The following is a 21,449-nucleotide window of genomic DNA, read 5'->3' as shown; positions in this document are numbered from 1 at the left end:
GAATTTACCCTGATGCGCCTCCTGCGTAAAGCGTCTTAGATAGACTTCCTGTCTACCCTGACAAAATCCTCAACGAAATAAATGAAAAACAGGGAACATCCAAGCTCCGTAAACCACTCCACAACAATTCAAAGGATCTTAATGAGGTCGATATAGGAGAATCCTCATTTTACCCCGGGGCTTCGTGGAAAAGTTCCGCGTACTTTTCCACAGGGAGACCATTAAGGTGGTTCTGCTATGTTTGATGGCGTTTCTGCCAAAGATACTTTTGCTTACAAAAATTTACATTACAGAATCGTGGAAAAGTGGGCGAAAATTGGACCAACTAAGAGCAGTTATCACAGTAACTGTCACGTCGTGACAAAGCTAACAATCTATAAGCATCCAAAGAGAAGCAGACCAAAACGGTTTTTCAAATGAAAATAGTAGTACGAAAGTTTATACATTTCGTAACAATAGGAAATTGTTCGTCAGTCCTCCCAATCATTCAGAAATAAAAGTACATTCTTATTGTGAGAAAAGTGTCGGAGGTCTTTTCAGAGGGAACGCGCAGCAAAGGAAATCAATGCTCACAAGAAAATTCGAGTCAAAGCGGATGAAGGTATTTATTTTGATATCTTTTTCCGTGCCAAATGTAGACTTATTTTCTTCTTCATTTCTATTATGAACCGCAGCTGGCTTGTTTAGTATCTGTTCTCAAACACCTCGACACCTTTCATAAGGCAATCTCGTAATGAGATCGAAATGATAATGTTGTGAATCCATTTCAAACTCCGAATGGATGGGAAGTTTCATTGACTCCATTTTATTTGAATTCAGTTTTTGTATCCGCTAGGATCCAGCGACATTCTCCATTTGTCTTGTTCGCAATCTTCTGATTGCTAGCCCACAAATTTCGACCTCTTCTATTTTATATGGTTGCCATTCACCCTTTGGTGGGGTATAGCGCGTCAACCATAACTACGCGGCATCGTTCGGGGTTATCTGAAATACACTTCAGCTCTCCCCATACGACTTCCCGAGGCACTCGGACAAGTGCTATTAGGGCGACCCGCTCGTCGGCCATCCGGGAAGAGTGAATACTACTCCATGGACCTCCACTGCCACTTTCGTCTCCCATTCACAGTACATATGGGTGGCAGACCTGTCTGCTTCGTTTGATATAGTGCCAGGCTAGCAGAGTTCACTCTCCATATGCTACTCCCATACAGCAAAACAGAAAGAACACTAGCATAGAACAGTCTCGGTTTGATCTTGATGTAGAGATAACTGCATTTTCAGATATTAGACAGCAAAAGCGGGTCTAGTGCTTTTTTTTATGCGCCGAGTAAGATCCAATTCGGTGCCAACGTCCGTAGAAACCACGATTTCTGGATACACAAATTGATTGACGCTTTCGATGCTCTGCCCATTAATACAGAGAGTACGATGACTCTTCACACTGAGAGCCTTGGTTTCCAAATCCAGGCCCAAGGTTCATGACTCGGTAAAAGAGCAAACAGAATTCATAAGAGTAGACGAGGTGTTTCAGGAAAGATGCCATCAAGGGCAACCCTGGCAGACTCCGATTTAGACTTCAAAGATTTTACCTCGGTGCAGCAAGTATGTTACATTTTACGCCATCATATGTCGCTCTGATATTGGCTATTAGTTTCCCCGGAATATCCCTCCTGCAATAAGAAGCTTCTTAGAAATTGATGAAGAACACGTGCAGCAAAAATCTAAACTCCGCGTACTGTTCCAAAATGATCCGTAGTGTGTTGATGTAGTGTAGATGTAGTAGAGGAAACGAGCGAATTTTCACACTCAAAGTGGGTCCCTCTCTTTGGGAACTAGTGGAAGCAGCCGATTTGCAGTAATTCCAGGTCCACCGGTGAATAACTTTGTGGAAAGACCGACAAATCCAACAGCTTTGCACTCGCTGCATTCATGGTCGAGATGATTCACCATCTGCTTGGAGGAACAGTCCGTATCCGCATGTTACGCCGACAAGAAAAGAAACCTCACCGGACGTGATACGTTTAAGAATCATGGTGATGTGTTCTTTTCACCTCTTCAGTTGTTCATTATCGCGGATGAGAAGTTGATCGTTGGCGTCCTTCACTGAACCATTGAAAGATTTGTGACCACATGAAAGCACTTTCGGGATTCGATTTACATTTCTAAAATCATTGCGGTCTGTGGCATCTCCGCTTTTCTGACTAACGCAACAGCGAATTCTCTCTCGCCACAGAGTACACTATGCTGACTCCGCTCGGTATCGGAGTTGGACCCCGTCATGCCCGCCATCACCCGCAGCGGTCAGTAGAGCCTTCAATCCTGCCCGGTTATCGAATCGCTTCCACAATTCCGCAGTCAGCTAGATGTTATGGCGCTTCTTCGGGATGTGATTGACGACCTGTGCAGCACCCGAGAAAAGAGCATTTTTGATGACGACCCAATGTTCATCGATATTCTCAGGCGGGTTGCTCAGTGTATTTGCCGTTCAATCAGTAAGATGGGTCTTAAACTCTCGCGGGCGTGAATGACCATCAGATGGTGATCCCTTTCGAAGCCAATGTCAGCACCTCTCTTGTCATGGACATCCAGAAGACAGCTCCTAAATCTACTGCTGATCGCGAAGTGGTCGATCTGATTGCTCATGCGAAGTCGGTTAGTTGAAACCCAACTGATTTTGTGGAAATCTCTGTGCTCTAACAATGTGAAACCAATGACGAAGTGGTGAATGGTGCAGAAATCCACGAACCTCCCACCATTACCATTGCGGGCGATGAGACCGTGTTTCCTCATCACATGTCCAAGCAAAGAAGCGCTCGTTGGTGGGTAGTATTTTACTGTTCTGATGCTCCTTAACGTACACCGAAATCTTACAGAAACCGGCTTCCAGATCAACAGAGCGCCCCATGCGGTAACCGTCAGAAACCGACCACGAATTGTCCTCTGCAACCACTTGGTTTTGCACAGTACAGAAACACATTGCCGCAAGGGGGGGAGGAGAATTCTTCAGAGTCCCACCATCTTACTTCGCTTATGCCCAGAATGTCCTGAAAGCGAGCATTCTGAGGACCCCAAAGCATACTCTGTTTTCGATAGCCAAAGGTTTTCGGCGTGAGGTCGGTCCCCATCTGAAGCGTTGTTCAACCGCCCACAAATTTCCGTCCCTTTTAGTACTCTTCTTAAGCCCCAACTCAAAGAGCTCTCTGGCTTCCATTTGGATACTTACTGCTTGCAACAATTTTTTAAATTTTCGTTTGAATTTTACCCTCAGATGTTTCCTCACTTCGCATGAGAGAGGAGTGCACACAGCGACTAACTTTATAAGACTGACTAGGCTGACCTAGAACAATGTGGACCAGATAAAAGTAGTATGATTACTCCTGGGACCTTCAATCAAGTATTCTTTTTAACCTTGCCCTGGAAAAGTGATCCGTGATGTTAAGGTAAATGCAAGAGCAGCATCCTCTTTAAGTTCACCCAACTACTGGCCTATGCTGACGATATCGACATCATGCGAAAAACATGATGGGAATGTCAGCACCACAAACGGAGATGGACAACTCCAGAATATATAGATGACTATATTTATCAGCTGAAAAGGCTGCGGTGGGCGGAAGTTTATATAGACTAGGCGTGAACTTTAGGGTTAATGAATCATTTTTCCTCCATAAAAACTCGTGATGTTTGGAATTCTTGATTGAGGGTGGCCTAGACCAGTGGTTGCTCCATTGATTAGCGCTACTGATGAATGGAATAATTCCCTCCCGAAATATGGTATTTGCGGTATTTTAAATAACTTTCTAAGGAAGGAAATGATGTTACTATTTTACTATGTATTCAGATTGCGTTTCTACAATGTTTAGAAATAAAGTCGAAGCGTAGAGTACATGCCTACACAGTGGAAAATTTCCAAAATATCTTCTGTCAACCCAATTCACCGAAATTACAATTCTCATATTTGCGTGCAAATATATTTACTATACTTTCCCATTCATGAATTGGAAAATTTCCTCCCAATTATTCTAATTCATTCTGCATGAGTCGCGTCCCCGTATTAAGCGCATTATAATAGATAATTGAGCTGCAAATACCATATGTAATTTGACTAGATTTATCAGAACAATTTCATATGCAAATATGTATTCTGTTAAAACATGAATCAATATGACCATATGCACGCAAAATGCTATTCAACGTACATATATACTCGCACATCCTGTTGAAAGCGATATTTAGAATGCTATATAATTGGATGAACAAAGTTGGAATTATATAAAAATCCTTTCTAACGAAAGGTAAATATAAATATTTGCTTTCTTGTTGTGATTTCAAAGTGATTGAGGGAAGTACCCGAAAATTGAAAAGAAACAATTTGTTGAAGGAAGATTGTTGGCAAACTTAGATAATATTCAGTATCATGAAAGAAATATGTACTTTTACAGCGTTTTATGACAATTTATTCAGATATATCTTCTTCGACGGCAGCAATAAGTAAATGTACATATAATCTCAAATGTTTTCTATTTTTCGATTTCATTATTACAGGAGAATAGCAAAAATATATTTTGTATATTAGCATTAGTTATTTTTTGATTTTTTATCTCCAAGCTCCATAACAAACTTTCCTAATGATTCAAATTTGCATGATGAGCAGCACAAAATCTTTTTGCAAATTGAACATCATGTCCTATTGTATGTCGTGAAAATAAGCAGAAAATGCCGATTATTTGTTCAAATATACCAACCGGCATGACAATTTTTGGTGGCTCGTTACAGCGTCATTATTCAAGCATTATGACTTCCTGCTAACAAGTTACGCTAACATTAAAGAATTTATTAACACCTCGTCGGCTGATTGAATGACATACACATAGATGTACCTGCTAGATGTCCATTTCCAGATTTTCGAAACTTGCTTAACATATGAAGTATACACTTGCCAAAATATATCGATAAGTAATAGTATATATGTATCCGTAAATTCGCACGGGTGTATTGTTATATATATTATCAATAACTTGTGTAAGCTGCAGTTAACATCTGGACTTCTCGGAAGATGTGGATCTTATTTTATAGCTCATGCAAGAACGTAAATATAATTTGCACAATTTTATCTGTGCAATTTATTCAAATTTCAGTTTATAGCTACGCACTTAAGCACGAACTTCCCAAGGTTAAAACAACCTCAAACCAGGGCTAAGTTCATGGAGGGGTTCTCTACACAGAATCTGTTCTGCTGCCGTAATCTTTTCTGTTATTACTTCAAGTGTCTTCTTAGTTGGCCTTCAATTGCCTATTTGCTACCTTTGCTAAGTTGCTTCCTTTGCAAATTTAAAAAGCATCTTATGATTCTCCCATTAAATTCAGGTTTCAGACTGTAATTACAATTTATTTTAATCTCAAAATAACTACGTCAGTTAACGATGCCATTACTTTTAATTTGAGAATATTCGGCATAATATGCAAACTAAAGGATTTCCTGGGGATTTTTTTCTATTTTAGGAATCTTACTGTTCGACGTTCAAATTCCTTTAACAGATTTTTACCTCTTATTTTGCCCGAGTATATTTCACATCACATTACTATTTGCAAAAGTGTTTATACAGCTATTACTTTTACTTTCAATTTTTCCGCAACTTTTCAAACAAGATAAAAAATGCTGCCTGCCCCCTTGACGGCAATGAAATGGAAAGCAACACCACTAACGAATACGAGTATGTTGATACGATTGATTTTTGCGAGTATCATTCTCAGATAGGTCTTTTTTAAAAACGATGCCAGAAAAATTTATCATATTTGAGTTTTCGGATAAACAGGTAAGTCTAAGCACTGCTGAAGGAAGTTAGTATCTCCTGAAATATGTACAGTATGCACACTGAAAAATTTCTTGTAAGAAAAGGAGAAGCAACTTAAACAGACTTATGAGGATCACAACTCCGCCATGTTATTTACATGGCGTCCTGGTCCCAAGCCTAGGTAAAAGTGGAGAGTAGTGTTGGAGCTATTCTACCACGCTAAATCCTACCTAATCTCTATTGGTAACAGATTCCGCGCCAGACTAACTAAACAAATGCCATCCAATGTCGTTAAAAACAAAGTGATCGCGTTGAGTATTATGCCTCGGAAAAATACTAGGGCATTCAGCTCAGTCGACGTGGCGGGACGGGCCCGGGAACCATGGACATGACACATGGACGGCGTCAGGATGTAAGTAAATTAGTGCCAACTAAACAAATATGAGTCTCCCACTAAATATTGGCACCCCAACTGGAAAGATCGAGGAACTCGGCAGAGACCTTCGTTAAAGGCACATTGATATTTGCGTTCTACATGAAATACGATGGTCTGATGCCAATATCTGCGACATAAAACGCGAACTCGGTAAAAATGGTTATGAACTTCTTTATTTTCGTAACCTACACATGTCGGCATTGCCATCTCAGAGGCTTTCCGTGATGCTATTAAAGAAGTTGAACGATTTGACGACCACCCATTGAAGCTCACCATTATATCAGCTTATCATACAATTCACTTCTTCACCGCGTACGCACCACAGGCAAATCGATCTGATGCTGAAAAAGATGCCTTCTGGCAACTTCTCGATGCAAAGACCTGTAACGTGCATATTGATGACTATATCATCATTGCATGATCATGTGGATGTATAGGCAGACAGCGACAGATACCATGGGGTAAAAGGGTTTTGAGGACACAATGAGGGTGGCGAGCGTTTAGACGATTTTGCGGACACCCATGACCCTGTACTTGTGAATACATGGTACATCAAACGATTGTCTCATCTTCGTACATTTTATAGTGGGAACAGTAAGATGCTGAGGTTTTACTACCGTCACTGACTGGAAAGCCATGCCTATGAGACCGTCACACCTGAGTGAGAAACGCACTGGCCCGCCGCGTATGAAATTGCAGTGATTTCGTAAGAAAAAGGAAGAAATGATCTCACTTAGGCGATTACCAACCATTGCGGATGTAGAAGAATCGTGGAACCACGTTAAGAGTTCAATTCAAAAAACGGCCTATGCAACCCTCGAGGTCGCCAAGCCAGGGAAATGGCTCATCAACTGAGTTACTTGGCTTCGAAATGACGATATTGAAATTAAGGTCCGTGAAAAGAAAAGAAACGCCTCTACCTCAAGTTTCTCCACGATAAAACTTTGGGCAACTGGTAAATTTACAAGAATGCCAATCAGGAAGCAAAGAAAGCATTCGCTGTTACCCGAGCGGGCCATTATAAAGATCTTTATAATTACCTGGCCACTCGGGATGATGAGAGAGATTTCTATCGACATATTAAAAGCCGACATCAACGCATATCGGATATCTGGCGCGTTAATGACAAGCACGGCATATATCTCGAGCAGATTTCAACGGAAAAATTTATTCATTCTCCACTTCTACAAGCATTGCCGACATTTAGAACAACCCCTGTCAGCATCTCCGAAGTCGAGGAAGCAATTGAAAAAGGTAAAACACCATCTGACTGGCAAGAAAGCACAACCGTTCCAATATAGAAAAAGAAAGATAGTCCAGTCCACTCTCAGACAGAATTTCCAACGACCGAAATAAGCACTACCACTGTCAATAGCACTGACCTGCCCAGAGTTGTGCAATTTAGGTATCTGGGGTCAATGCTATCAACCTTCAAACATCACGCATTAACGTAACCTGGATGAAGTAGCGTTCCACAAAAGGTGTTCTTTATGATCGACGTAACGACGACAACGAACGTCTCAAATCTAAGTTTTATCGAAGTATAGTCCACCGTGTCGCCCTCTCTGATTGTGAGTGTTGACCGACTATAAAAGACAATGAACGGCGGGCCGAAAAAACGGTAGTTTGATACGCTAGATGGTGATTTGAAAACCTCTCGACTGCATCTTTATCAGGCCTTTGATAGAACATAATGGCGCAACCGATCACAACGAGCTGACCGTGCTTATGAACGGGAAAAGGGCTGAAGAAGAAGAAGAAGAATAGAAAGTCAAGAATTAAAAAATGCTATTTACTATAAACAGACAATATAAATTAGGATATGCCTAAGCAAACAAGTATAAACTTCCATGTGTAGCGTAGCAGGTTAACCACACATATGTGCCATCATCCTCAGCGCACGATCACTCCTGAGATAGTGGGTTCCATTGCATGATATAACTTTCGATTGACAGGTCACCCCATCTCAAAGGGTGACCGTTCGACTCTGTTGGCCTCCCTCTCCAAGTTGACAGCCATATGACCAAGAGAATCGATTTTCCCTCGATGCGGCGGGTGACACTTTCCGCCACCATATGTCGTACTGTTAACAGCCATTTTCATATTTATCATTTTAGAGTGCCTTGGTAGTCAATATGCTCCTTTTAAGTCCCAAAATACGGTAATTGTTTCTTAAATTACTTTCCAGCCAAAAAAGGAGAAACAATCTCAATCTCAATCTAACCAGTCCAAATACACCGCCTATCTTGAAATCGGAGAGGAGCAAGTGAAACAGTGATCTAAACTTCACACACTGCTGTTCTATGATCTGAAGGATGTTACTCAGATGGTTTCAGGAAAAATATAAGGGGGTACTAGCCAGCAAGGAGCAGGCGAGTACCCGCTTATATTTTTCCTGAAACCATCAGAGTAACATCCTTCAAATCATGGAACGTTTCAAGGTGATGCTAATTCGTTCCAAGATTATTTTAGCTAATATTGTTGCACTTAAGACGGATGCCTATTTCGGAACAAAAACGGGGTGATGCAGAGCACCGTTGCAGATAATTGTACTGACCTTTATGATCGCAACCCTCCCTTTGGTGGTTCAGTAATGTCGACGTCTCGGTGCCGTTGTGGGTACTCATAGCTGAAATTTCCCGGTTACCAGTGTGCGATTTCATGATTTCGGCCAATACCACCACAACTACCGCAGGAAAATTCGATAGAGATGAGGGATTCGGAATTCTCAGCACAGTGTTTAAAAGATTATTAGCCAAAGGTAATGCCCATGTCTTGGCACCTTGGCCGCCGCCCCACCAGTCCTAAAAATGGCGTACAACTTAGTACTTGTTTACCACAGAAACTGGTTATAAAAAGAACTAAACGAGATGTGACCAATTTGCACGATCGACGTAACCCAACTCAACTACGCAGCACTCCTCGAGCCGTGTCTACCCACCCAACAGCGGTCCCACTATATCCCACATTCTCATTTCACTTTCGTCAGCAACAAGCATCGGAAATGCATTTAACACCAAGTCTATGTGAAAACAACAGCAAAAGTGATTAATGACCATTTTTGAAATATGTTGGACTTTAGGATTTTAGGAGTAGTTAAAAAGTATGAGGGGTTTGGAAATAAAATCATAAAAAGGAAAAAAGCGAATGTCAGGATGGAAAGTAGGAAATTGAAGAGAGCGTAATAGAGATGCTGAAGGAAGTTAAGTACGAGAAAAGTAATTATGCTGCACATAAAGAAATGATTCAGATCATCACAGGACATAGAAAACGAAATGATGCAAATGCTGAGGAGCCACAGATAATACACTGGAACCTTCTAGTCAAGATGCTTTCAAAAACAGGCTGCGAGTGCAGTAATAGTCTGACACCAGATTCACCTCTATTACAACTAAGTTTCCAGAAGTGCATAGCAACACACTTCCGCGAGAGGGAGAGGAGTACTCTCCAAAGGCCCACCATTGGACTTGGGTATTGCACAATAAAGGATTTAGTGGTTCTGCTGTGGAGTTTCATCTACAAATTGGAACTAGTATATGTATAAGCTTTCATTTCCCTGTGTCGCTCAATAATTTACTTCCTACCAGAGATGATACCTGGAAAATTGTCCAATGTTTCTTAAACACAAACTACTTAAGAAGACAAAAAATATGAATTTAATGAAGGTATAATAGAAACATTTATAAGATAGGGAATCTCATATCCGAGAAAATGCTTTTCATGGTCCATACTACTAGATAAAATCCCAATTACGAACTCATGAAAAGCGTTTGCAACAAGTTGAATGGTTATAAGCCACAGCCCCACTATTACTTATGGGATACTTGTCCAAAAGATAATCATAGAAAACTGAGGGTCAAAGTAAATTACATCAAATGATGAATAGTAGAATTCATGCATAGAATAGTTTCCAAAAACTTGTAATTGCTCACCCTTGGAATTTTTTGATAACCTGAATCCCAAGTACGGTAAATAGTTACGTTAAAATTACTGCTTCTAATGACAGAAAGTCAAAATGATGGATAAGGGATGAGGGATCCTAAATCCATATCCACTTGATGTCGGACGCGACCAATTGGAGAACAACTTACTCTCACTTTTTTGGTCCACGGATCCTTTTTTTTGGGGTTAGCACCCAAGTAGTAAAAAATACAAAGACGACTGACAGATTCATGCAGAACAGGTGCAACTAATCGGGCGCTGCCTCACCACACCGAATTTACGTTGAATATAATTCACACTCAGGCCGTGTTTGCTGAGGAAGCAAAACGAAACTACAGAAAGCTATTGACCACATGAAGTGGATCAAGTTTCATCGACTTACATTAACTTAACATGAAGTCATCATCAAAGGGTAATACGAACCATAAACGAATGAGGTTAAATATTTAGGTATTCTAAGAAAGAAGGACTAGTTAAATGCCAGACACAGACAGATGTACTGGCTGTTGTAGAGGAATACCCAACTCACCATCGACGAAAAATTGCTAATTTCCAAACAAATCCTAAAACCCATATGGACGTATGGTATACAGCTCTGTGCCAAAAAGCAAACTTGAGAGTCATAAAAACATTTCAAAACAAAGTGTTTAGAACCTTAGTAGATGCTCCCTGGTACATTTGAAAAGGGGATCTGCATAGGGACCTGAGAATGCAGATGCTTAGTGAAGTTACCAAAGAGCATTCAAGATGACTGAAAAGAGAAAATCCAAACGACTTACTATTATAAAGGGGCACAATAGTTCTTCAAGGACGCGGTGCGACTTTCCCTTAACAGAATAATAATACTATTATAAAGGACAATATACCTAAGTATATAATCTTTTGAGGAACAGTCAATTGCTAAACAAAGACAAACAAGGCACAAGAGTTGAAATCTGCAAAAGAAGCTGCTGAATGAAAAAGTCTCAATTGTAGCTTGGTGGTGGTGGGTAAAAAACCCACAGTCTCAGGGAACGTGAATCCGGGGGTTAGTTTTTTGAGTATTTCCGTCCGTCCCCCTAATTTGAAGACGTTTTTCCACACTTTTATGAACTTCAGATCCATATCCCGACGAAATTCAGATATTTTGTTTATGAAATTTTGTACATGACGTTAGGGGGACTGGAGTATCCAAAAGGATAGACTGGCCATTCTCATCTTTATACGAAGTAGTTACGATTACCGCCAGGTAGTTAATCCTCCTTCCTCGGGGAAACGAATTATACTAGTGAGAATAGTGGAAACAATTATTGCTTTTTAGAGCGACAACGGAATAAGTTGAGGTCATACCACTACCGGTTGAATATATTCTGCTAGGATTTGCGGATAACTCAGTTCTGTATCAAGCAGTGGATTATATATGGTTGCTATTCAGCTTTTGATGAGGTACAGCGCATCAACCACACTTACAGTTCACAGATCGCTGGAATAGGCTTCAACTCGCTTCTCTTCATGAATGGGCAGAGCATCGAAGGCATCGATCACTTCGTAACATATATCAAGAAAGCTTGGTTTCCGCCGACGGTGGCACCGAACTGGATGCCGCTCGACGAATTACCCGCACTAGATCCACTTCCGCTATCTAGATATTTTACATATCCATCCGCAAGATACATTAGTTTACAAAGATCAAAACTGCACCTATAACTCCATATTTCTTCACGTATGTATCATATGCATAGTAAGAAATGATTGCTCAATCGCGGAAAAATAAGACCGGCAATTTCTTTGCAATCCGCTTGGGCCTCATTTAAATTTTCTTACTCATTATTACCCAACTTATTTTACGGTTCAGTAACCATATGGCAGGTTCCAATGTTATTGTTCTATGTTATTGTCGAAGGGTATACATATGATATCTTCACATTATCATAAACCGGAAAAAAAATAAAATATATCAACGATTATGCTTTTGAGCCCATGATAGTGCATTTATGTAAGTATATGCACATTTCTTAATTAACTGTTAAATAGTATTGGCCGTCTTACGAAAACTATTAATAAAATTTGAAGTTTCTCAACATGTTTGTTGTTATCAACTTACAAATTGACTACAAATCAATTTCCTAAAAAGCAATTCGATTCAAGGGTTCTGTCGGCCTTTTGCTCGGTGAATATATTGCAGTATACTGACTATGTCTTCTTTATCTGAACTTAAATAACCTTCAAATAAATTCCATTAATGAATAAATTGATATCAATACTGACCGGTTTAAATGAAGACATTGAAGGAAGGTCATGAACATCGACCTAGTTCAATATTGTAATTTCCAATCACTTGCGACGTTGAGAACCACATACTTATTGATTTGTTGGGGAAGTATAGCAACATAAGAGATATTTGTTCTTTATCAAACTGTGCTACTAATTTAACATCAATCCATCGAGCGAACTATAACTCTGAGCGCTTACCCATGAAATTGAATAAAAGTCTGGTATGGGTTACCCAAAAGGTCAAAGGAAGCCGAACAGCGGTGATATGCGTGGGGGAAATATTCACATATTTTGACGGTATATCTTAAAAAACCACGATTTTGAAAAAATGTAAAATAGTAGATGGAGGCCAATATTCCTTAAATGGAGCACAGTTGATAACACCTACGCGCCATTGTTGCCGGTACGAAATAGCTTTTTTCACATTTTTCCAGATATTCCCGAGAAGCTTGCATTCTTTCTTTACTGGTCGGCACCATGAGCTCTAAGACAACTCAATCGTCGGCCACTCTGAGATAATGGATTCCATTGCAAGAGAGCATGTGTAATAACGGGTTTGTCCCCTTTCCTTATATATATATATATATATGGTGACCAAAATCTACTAAATAGATCATGCCGAGTACACCACAGCCCCGCCTCATCATTCCCGGTTTGACAAAAGTGCGCTTTAGCTCACTACAGATCTTCTAGAGAAGCTGTTGATTTTAATCTGGTAGTGTTCCTAAGAATGAGTATTGTCTCATTTTAAGCTATACCATTTGCCCAGCGGTCACAGGGTAGTATAGTCCCTAGGGCAAAATGTGGATTGGTACCCATGATGGAGCATAAAACCTGGGAAACGCCAACACCAACAGCTCTACTACCAAACCCTATCTCCACCTCCACGTCGTGACCCCCGAGGGCTCCTTCTTAACGAAAAGCTGCAGACGGGGAAGGATGAAGGCGAGTCTCCCGCGCCTAAAAACGGGACAAATTGTAAAAACTGGTCTGCCAAGTTGCGGCTTCGGTAAGGCTGACAACCCGACACAGAAAAACCAACGGCACGAAGCCACAGAAGAAGCCTCGGACAGGATGGACTTTACAACGACGAACCCGGCAACTACAACGGAACAACGGTTTGTGCATTCTCTCATGGAACGTGCGCTCCCTGTACAGAACTACCAAACAGCTAGCCGATACCCTGTCCCAATATAGGGCTGATGTAACAGCGTTGAAGGAAGTGCGTTGGACCGGTTTCCAGGAGAAGAGCCACTACACCATATATTATAGTGACCCATCCAGTAAACCATGTGCTCGAATTAGGTTTCTTAGTCAGCCAAAAAATGAAACCTGCTTTTATTGGCTTTGAAAATACAAGCGAAAGGCTATGCACACTGCGCTTACGCTTGATCAAAACCATACTTGGAGATTTCAACAGTCACGTAGGGACGATACCCGTATTCAGGCGATAAGTCGGCTTCCATAGCCTATACAGGGATACCAATGATAACGTACTGCGGGTGATTCGGTTAGCAGTATCGCACGAAAGCAGTCCACAAACATACATGGGTCTCTCCAGACGGGACCACTTTCAACCAAACTGACCACGTCCAGATTGTACTCCGCCACCTTTCAGCCTTGAAGAATGTCAGATCATATAGGGTGACCTATACAGACTCGGATCACTATCTCATTGGCATAGTGCTCCGAGCTCGAATTACAGCACCGCTTACAATCCCCTTTGACAAAGACGGAATGTGTTTCAGACTGATGTTATAAATATTTCCGACACATAAATAATCTTGGTTGGTATGTGCGTTCATAGCTATAATACCTTTAGTATGGTAGTGCGGGCCCGGTTGAGAAGGATCCTAACTAGCACCTGATCAAAGCTCAGAACAACTATCATCACGATTTAAATCACTCCATGAATGACTTGTCTTCATGCATAGATAAACCCGAACATCACTTAAGGTGAACCCACTTTCTAGCAGAAAAACAGCTTGCAGCCGGTAACTATAAATTCATCAACAAACAAACGTAACAACAATTATAACGGCATAATCGACACTAACTGAGATTTCCAGAAGAAGTGATAGTCTACTGCGCTCACGGAGACCCACTGTCCTAGGTCCTGGGAAGGGCAGAAAATAGCGGAGATGGTAGTGAGAGAAAGAATAGCATTGCGGGTAGTAATCCGAGCCTGAGGTCGGAGGTAAGAACCAAAAGAAATGATGCAATATTTCAGTTACATGATACACGTTTGTGGAGAAAGTTTTTAACGGAATCGGCAATGATTTAATGGCACAAATTATTTTATCAGGATAGTTGTTTAGCAACTGCGAACATTTGAAGTTACATGATGGGGGCACTGCCAGTAACGTTTTTAGAAGACCATACTACAGTAGTTAGGAAAAACCAATCGTAACTGCTAGGTGTGCAAACCGCGGCCCCACAAGCCCGGAGGAGAGAGTCAAAGTACTCGATAAACAAAAAAACAAGAAGAATTCGTTGTCCGAAGTAGTCCAGAACATCCTGGAAATAAAGATAGTCGTTCATTACCTCAAACAAATTTTCACCATTAAAATTAGGGATATAGACCGTCTTACGGCCAAAGGAGAGGTATATGAAACCATCAGGTAGTATTACCCAGATGTGACAACCTTAATATAGGAGTCTTCTCTGTCGATTCCAGCTAACAGGCACCTTCCCAAGGAATACGACGAAGCAATTTCTCGATGACCGGAAAGGGAAGATCATATGAACCAGCGTCAGGTTGCGGAGAAAGGCGGTTCCAACCTCGTGTTTATCGCGCCTACCGACAATTAGTATGGGCAAAATATGAGCACTGTACTACGCAAGATTATTTTATCTCTGCAAAAATATGCCATGTGAAAAGAAAATGTGGCTCACGTGCCTAATTCAGGACAATGTTATATATCTGAAGAAGTGTTGTAAAAAGTAAAAAGTTTAACAATATAATCCGTATCTTGCAAGCGAATATGCACAGAAATGCAACGACCACGAATTGACAGGGTGCAGGTAGGAGGGAAAAAAAGCTGACCTGCTGCTCTTCACCAAGCAGTATCGAGATACGTGCTCCTCTTTTTGGTACTCCGATATATCTGGTACTGTCTACATCGGAGGGGATACCGTAAATTTACGAGTACGGGAACATGCCTGGAGAGATAATTTCATTCAGGCTCATAGTGCGAGAAAACTTTTTGCAATCACAGTGAACAAACATATGCCTGCTTTTTGAGAAAAGCTCGACGCTTTAGAGGACAAGATTTGAAATACGAAAGGGAGTCTTAGTTGAAGGTGACTTGGGGGAACGTGAGCCTTAGAGGTGGCTACCAAAATGGGAATGACTCACTTAAAGTTTGGTAACATTCTGGTGGCTAGACCATTGTCCCCGCGGTGACCTTTGCGTCCTTAGTGCCAACAGTGGAGGGTAATAGAAGGTTCCGCGACCTATGTTCGCCAGATTATTTTTTCTGAAGTGAAGACAGTTTCTTTTCAATGTCCTCTTGCCAAGGCGCAGGTGAAGTTTTCGAAACTAAGTCTGGTAAATAAACTATAAAATGTTGATGCAAATAAAAAAACCATAGGTGAATTTCTTATGAACGAAGGGATGATCCTAATCACAACTGTTTGCAATATCTGAACGCTAAAAAGGAGACCTCACCATAAGCAGTCACCTTTTTATTGTTAAACAACCAAATGAGCAATTTGCGAAGGAGTTGTTAAGTAAGAAAAACTCCTTTCAATACAACAGACGTAAGTTTCTTCTATATATTTAAGTCAAGAACAATTGCCTTGTGTTTAGCAGACGGTGCGACATTGGCAGGAATTCATGGGGCCATAAATTCAAATTGATCATCCAAAACTGAGTTCCAAATCTGACTGGTAGCAGAGAGTTTTGTGTCGTGATTTGATATCGAATACCAGTCGACTGTGCTGTGAATTAGTACCTGAATCAAATTAGGGTACCAATAAGCGGCGAACGCAAAACTGACGGTATTGCCCCCTACAGTGTATCGTTATGGTCTTGAATGAAGTGCTCTAACACGGTTCAAGGTTCAGATGTAATTAGATAGTCACGAGAGCGATTATTATTACCAAAAGATATCATACAGCTACTTTTTCCTGTCCATCTTATCCGAGCTAATGCTATCGACGAAGAAGATCGTAATTCAGCTACCCACTCTACATAGTAAGGGTGCTAATAGAAGCGATCTCGCCCATGAAGTTTAGCATGGGCCAAACTTGCTACTTATTGCGTTTAAAACATGTTTGACAGCAAGTGTTTTTCTTTCCAGCTGGAAGGTTGCGAGGCTGGTGCTGATAAGCGAAGGCAGAAGAGACTCTGATCCCCACAGGACTCGGGAAGTACAGCGGAAAGGTGCCATAAGGACCAGTTTATGGACCCGGACCTCGGGAAGAGATGCTCTGCTGCAATTAAAAAAGCCGCAAGAATCGCACATCGTTAGATACCCAGATGAAGTTATGGCACTAATCAGGGGGAATTGTAAGTTACCAGATAAATGATTGACTTCGGATTCTCCCTAGCGCAGGAGAACACCAAAGTGGTTATCCTGATCAAAGAAAGGATTTGCAAAGTCCTTCGTATACAAGTTGCATAATGATAAACCCAAAGACGAATTCTGAGTACGATAGACAAAGCTGCAACCGAGATGTTAGCAAGTAGCAGCTTATCCATCAGAGGTTGTTGATATTGAGGGTGATTCAATCAACACTCTCAGTGCATTACTCTAATCTTGAGAGAGTGAATCGAGAGTAAATGAACCAAACAACAACCACGTTAACGTGATTTAGCTGGGAGCACGGCAATGTTGATTATTCATTAACCCAGTTACTTAGCGGGCATAGTCTTACCTACCGGACTCAGCAAATTATGGTGAACCGACTATATTTACTGCAAGATGGGGTTTAACGATGTGTTCCAAATCTTCTCCTTCTGTAAAAAGAGGGAGCTCCATCGCCAATACTTCTTTGCCGGAGATGGTCCGGTACTTGACACGTTCAGTGAAGCCATACTGCAAAATGTGGATATCTAAAGCCGAGTAACAGGTTGTATTCAAGTCATTCTCAAGGAAGGAGTTAAGATTGGTATTAGTAACGGTAGAATAGTTAACGCTGCCTGAAGCATGGGTTGTATGCTCCTAAACTAAGTAGACCTAGCCCGATGCAATTTGTCAAACGGTTCTAGATTCATTTTTTATGCAGAAACAACAGGGCATACCTACCACAAAAAAATTGTACTATATGAGAAAGAAAATATAATATGTACGGTTCATGAGTAAGCAAATTGAAATACTACATCACTGAGTTCTCTTCACGGTGAATCAAGAGACCTGTCTTATTTAACAGCGGCAAAGGTTTGCTCCAATTCTAGCCCTTTAAAAAAATGCCTCAGGAGAAGCTCCATATTCTTTATGACGGCAATATAGAACGAAAAAGCTGACTGGCGGTTCCGTCCAGGGCAGAGGCAACTCATCAGACGCTGCCTCACCTCTGCCCTGGGAGCAGCGTGACCGACAGTAAGGACAGATGGAAATCGCTCCACTTAAATATATCGCAAACACATACTGGGTACGAATTATATTCAAGTGAAATTCGTCATAAGTCCAGACGGAAACCAGTCCGAAGTAAATTTTTTGTTGAGGATGCTGAAAGCTTTGAGCCCGCACCCACTTGGTGACGGACCGGACCACTTGGGAAGGTGAGGCAGCGTCTGATGAGTTGCCTCTGCCCTGGAAGAAACCGTCAATCAGCTTTTTCGTTTTTTTTTTCTTTGAAAACTTGGGCTTAACTAAAAAAAGAGGAGTCCGTGGACTACAAAAGAGGAAGTAAGTTGCTTCCAGTGGCCCAGTCCGTCACCAAGTGGGTGCGGACTCAGGACTCCCAGCATCCTCGGCAATATAGAATTACAATGTACGACTAGAAATCGCGGAAAAATATATCGACAACTATTGATTAATGTAGATCGGAGATGCCAATAAAACCAAATCCGGACTCTTCTGTAAGAAGTGGAACCAGAAAAACACACAAAGTGGAAGCCGGAGCACTCTATGGAATAGAGGATATCGCGGTTATGAAATATAGCTGGTAAGCTAGGACACTACACGAATTTTCGTCTCTTAGCTTAAAATTACATTCATAATTTTGCTTCCCTCCTTCCTTTATTTTTGTTTCAAATTCAGTTTTTCTCGCATCGCAAGCACACAATTTCAAATTGTATAGAAGACTACAAAGTATCTCATCGATCTCTTTTAACTTATCGCAAACGCCTTTCAATATCGTCGTTAATTGAATTTCCTTATAATTATTGACCTGGCCATTAATCTCGAACCAGTTAATATTGCTTACTGGACAATTACTAGAGAGAACAGCAAATGCAGCAAAATGTGCAAGAAAAAATGCACTATTATCGCCGATCTCACCAGGCATGTAAGCAACATTTTATGCTATAATACTTTTTAAAGCGAAACCCCAAAGCAGCAGCAGCAAGTTATAATTTTAAAGTGCGAAGATTCAGAAAACGCTCTTCGACTTGCCGTTGTAGTAAAAAAATTGAATTGAATTCAAATGCGATCTACATACATAATCATAATCGCAATTATAATATTGAAATGACCAAACGCACTTACCACTAAACGAGAACAACAAATAATCTCCAGTAGTCACGCACAAGTACCAACAATTCAAGTATCAGATTCGGCACAATTTGAACTTTTTAATAGTCTAGATTTTCTTTTGGTCAATTTTTCAAGTAAAAACTGTATTTTGAGTTTCCTCAACTTGTAGCAACAAATATGATTTTTCTGGGAGTTTTTTCTCATAACTAGAGGCTTATACCGAGCACCCGATCTCACTCAAGCTAACTCCGGTTGAAATGAAATTTGTTCCGAAGAAGATACAAATCTATCTCCACTAAGGATACCACAGAACACCGGCAAGATAAAATTTTAAGAAGCACATTAGCGGATTATGTCGCAACACAATTTATTTCAACGATATTTATCCGAAAGCCTAAGAACACTGTCCTTGTTTCTGGGGCGATACAAACACTTTGGGGATTGCACTATCAAGAAATCTTCCTCGAATGATATCCACACGAGAAATGACCGGACACTATGTTTCCGATTATTATATACTCATGGGTACGTGCAGGCTGACTGACTCTGATTGCTTTGATACTTCTCGGTGAATCTGATCGTGGTTATTCGGTGATGTTCACTAACCATCATGTTCAGTGCGGTCTTCACGCTCGCGAATCATCAGCGGTTTAAGTGTTAAAATCTAGCCACTGATAAGAATTTCAAGATTAGCTGAGATCTGACCTTATGTGCAGTGCTCAGCTATCTTGTTTCCGCGTTTGTTAGCTTCATACATACAATGCCTATCTTTGAATGTCCCAAATCATCTAAATAAGAAGGGTATATACCAAGCACCACATTCAATTCCTATAAATGCGAAAGTCCCGGTAATTTTTCAATATCATATCTAACAACTGGGCCCTCCCTTATCAAGAATGGAAAATTAAATGCTAAATATTATCTACCATTATTTACTTATTTGTCTGCTTTCAGTTCACAGAAAAATAATTAATTATCTTGTAAAAAAGGCATTATTATATCCGATTTTATGTCCGTCTACGTTTTTTTTAAAGGGAGTGGAAATTTCCACAAGATACTGGTCCAGACATATCAGGATTCCTCCAATCTTTCTGACACACAAACATTCATCGCACCAGATTTTCCTGTGTCCCCAATTCAAATAAAATTTCCTGCAGGTTTCTTCCTTTATCCACAACTCTCGGGCAATGTGAGAATAAGATTTCCGGGCTTCTATCGACCCCCAACCCCCCGATCGCCATCCGGTACAAAAACTAAATAAGAATACATTTGATCTCCTTGTGCTTTCGCCACCACCACCTTTTAATGGTAGTGATAATCCTGTCGGTCCATCGATCCTATCTACTAGTGGATTTCTTCATTTCAGCCCTTTTCGCTTGCAATGGAGGATAGGTGAACTTTCCTTTATTATATACTCATAATATCATCTGCCAAGATGTTAACCAGTATCATATACGAGACGGCAATTATGGAATGAACGCAGAACACGCCTGTGGTTGTATCTTTCTGAGAACACTTTTACTTACATTACTTTTCGAAGAAGGAAGTCACCCTATCTAGAAGCAACCTACAAAAAAAAAGCCACGGGCAACCTGAGTTCGATATTATCCTTACCAAAATATTACTAGTGCTCGAAATTATACTGAGTCTCTTTAAATTAAACATGATGTCACTTATCGTTCCCAAGCATCTCTTGGTCGCCTAGATATGAGATGTGTTTCACGATTATAATGCGAGCGTAACTCTCTTATTGCTCTTTCGGATGAAAACCACCTCCGTTTTTTTTCTTCGCAAATGTCAGTCTAGCGCCCTCTTAGTATCCCTCTAAAACCATACAATGACTCCCAATCCTAACTTTTCGTGATGGGGTCACCCTTAGTAGTTCACTATTATATGAAAAGTAACGTGTAAGGAGTCACAAACTTCAAATCCACCCCCGACTTTGAGGCACTGACTTTTTCACCATATCCATGTTTCTCCACGGAGAAATCTATGGAAGATTTCAACAGAACACCTACATTCAGTGTCAACGGCGTAGGAACCGGAAACCCCACTAGACCTGGTCCCTGGGTGACGTTGTTGGCTAATTCTTCTAGGTAACGAAAGAAGAAGGCACCGCAGAACGAAGCTTGAGACGCAAAGGGGACGACACTACAGGCTAAATCTTGATTTGTAGAACCCCGTCTTCCTCGCCTCTATCAAGAAAAGTTAGAAAAATAGAAACTTGTGATACGAACGCAATTAGTCGAATACCGGTATGGCTAAGCGGAGCCATGCAGACGGACACTGCGAAAGAAAGTGGAACTTCTTGAGAATGAGGAAAGTGGTTTCACCATCATATATGGCAACATCCAGAGAAATCGGATGCAAAGAATCCGAACT

General features: G+C 40.8%; 1 protein-coding gene across 1 annotated transcript in view; it reads right to left on the bottom strand.

Annotated features, from left to right (window-relative positions):
* The window catches only part of LOC119654826 (proton-associated sugar transporter A-like), a 59,627-nt gene extending 40,008 nt beyond the window's left edge, over positions 1 to 19,619 (bottom strand). Inside the window, exon 1 of the mRNA XM_038060394.1 lies at positions 19,080 to 19,619. The gene's annotated coding sequence lies outside the window, so the exon portion shown is untranslated. The remainder of the gene's footprint in view (positions 1 to 19,079) is intronic.
* Positions 19,620 to 21,449: the final 1,830 nt, after the last annotated feature.

Source organism: Hermetia illucens, chromosome 4 (genome assembly GCF_905115235.1).
Source record: "Hermetia illucens chromosome 4, iHerIll2.2.curated.20191125, whole genome shotgun sequence".
NCBI lineage: Eukaryota > Metazoa > Arthropoda > Insecta > Diptera > Stratiomyidae > Hermetia > Hermetia illucens.
Note: the sequence above shows the minus strand (reverse complement) of the source record. Positions and strands in the feature narration are given on the sequence as shown.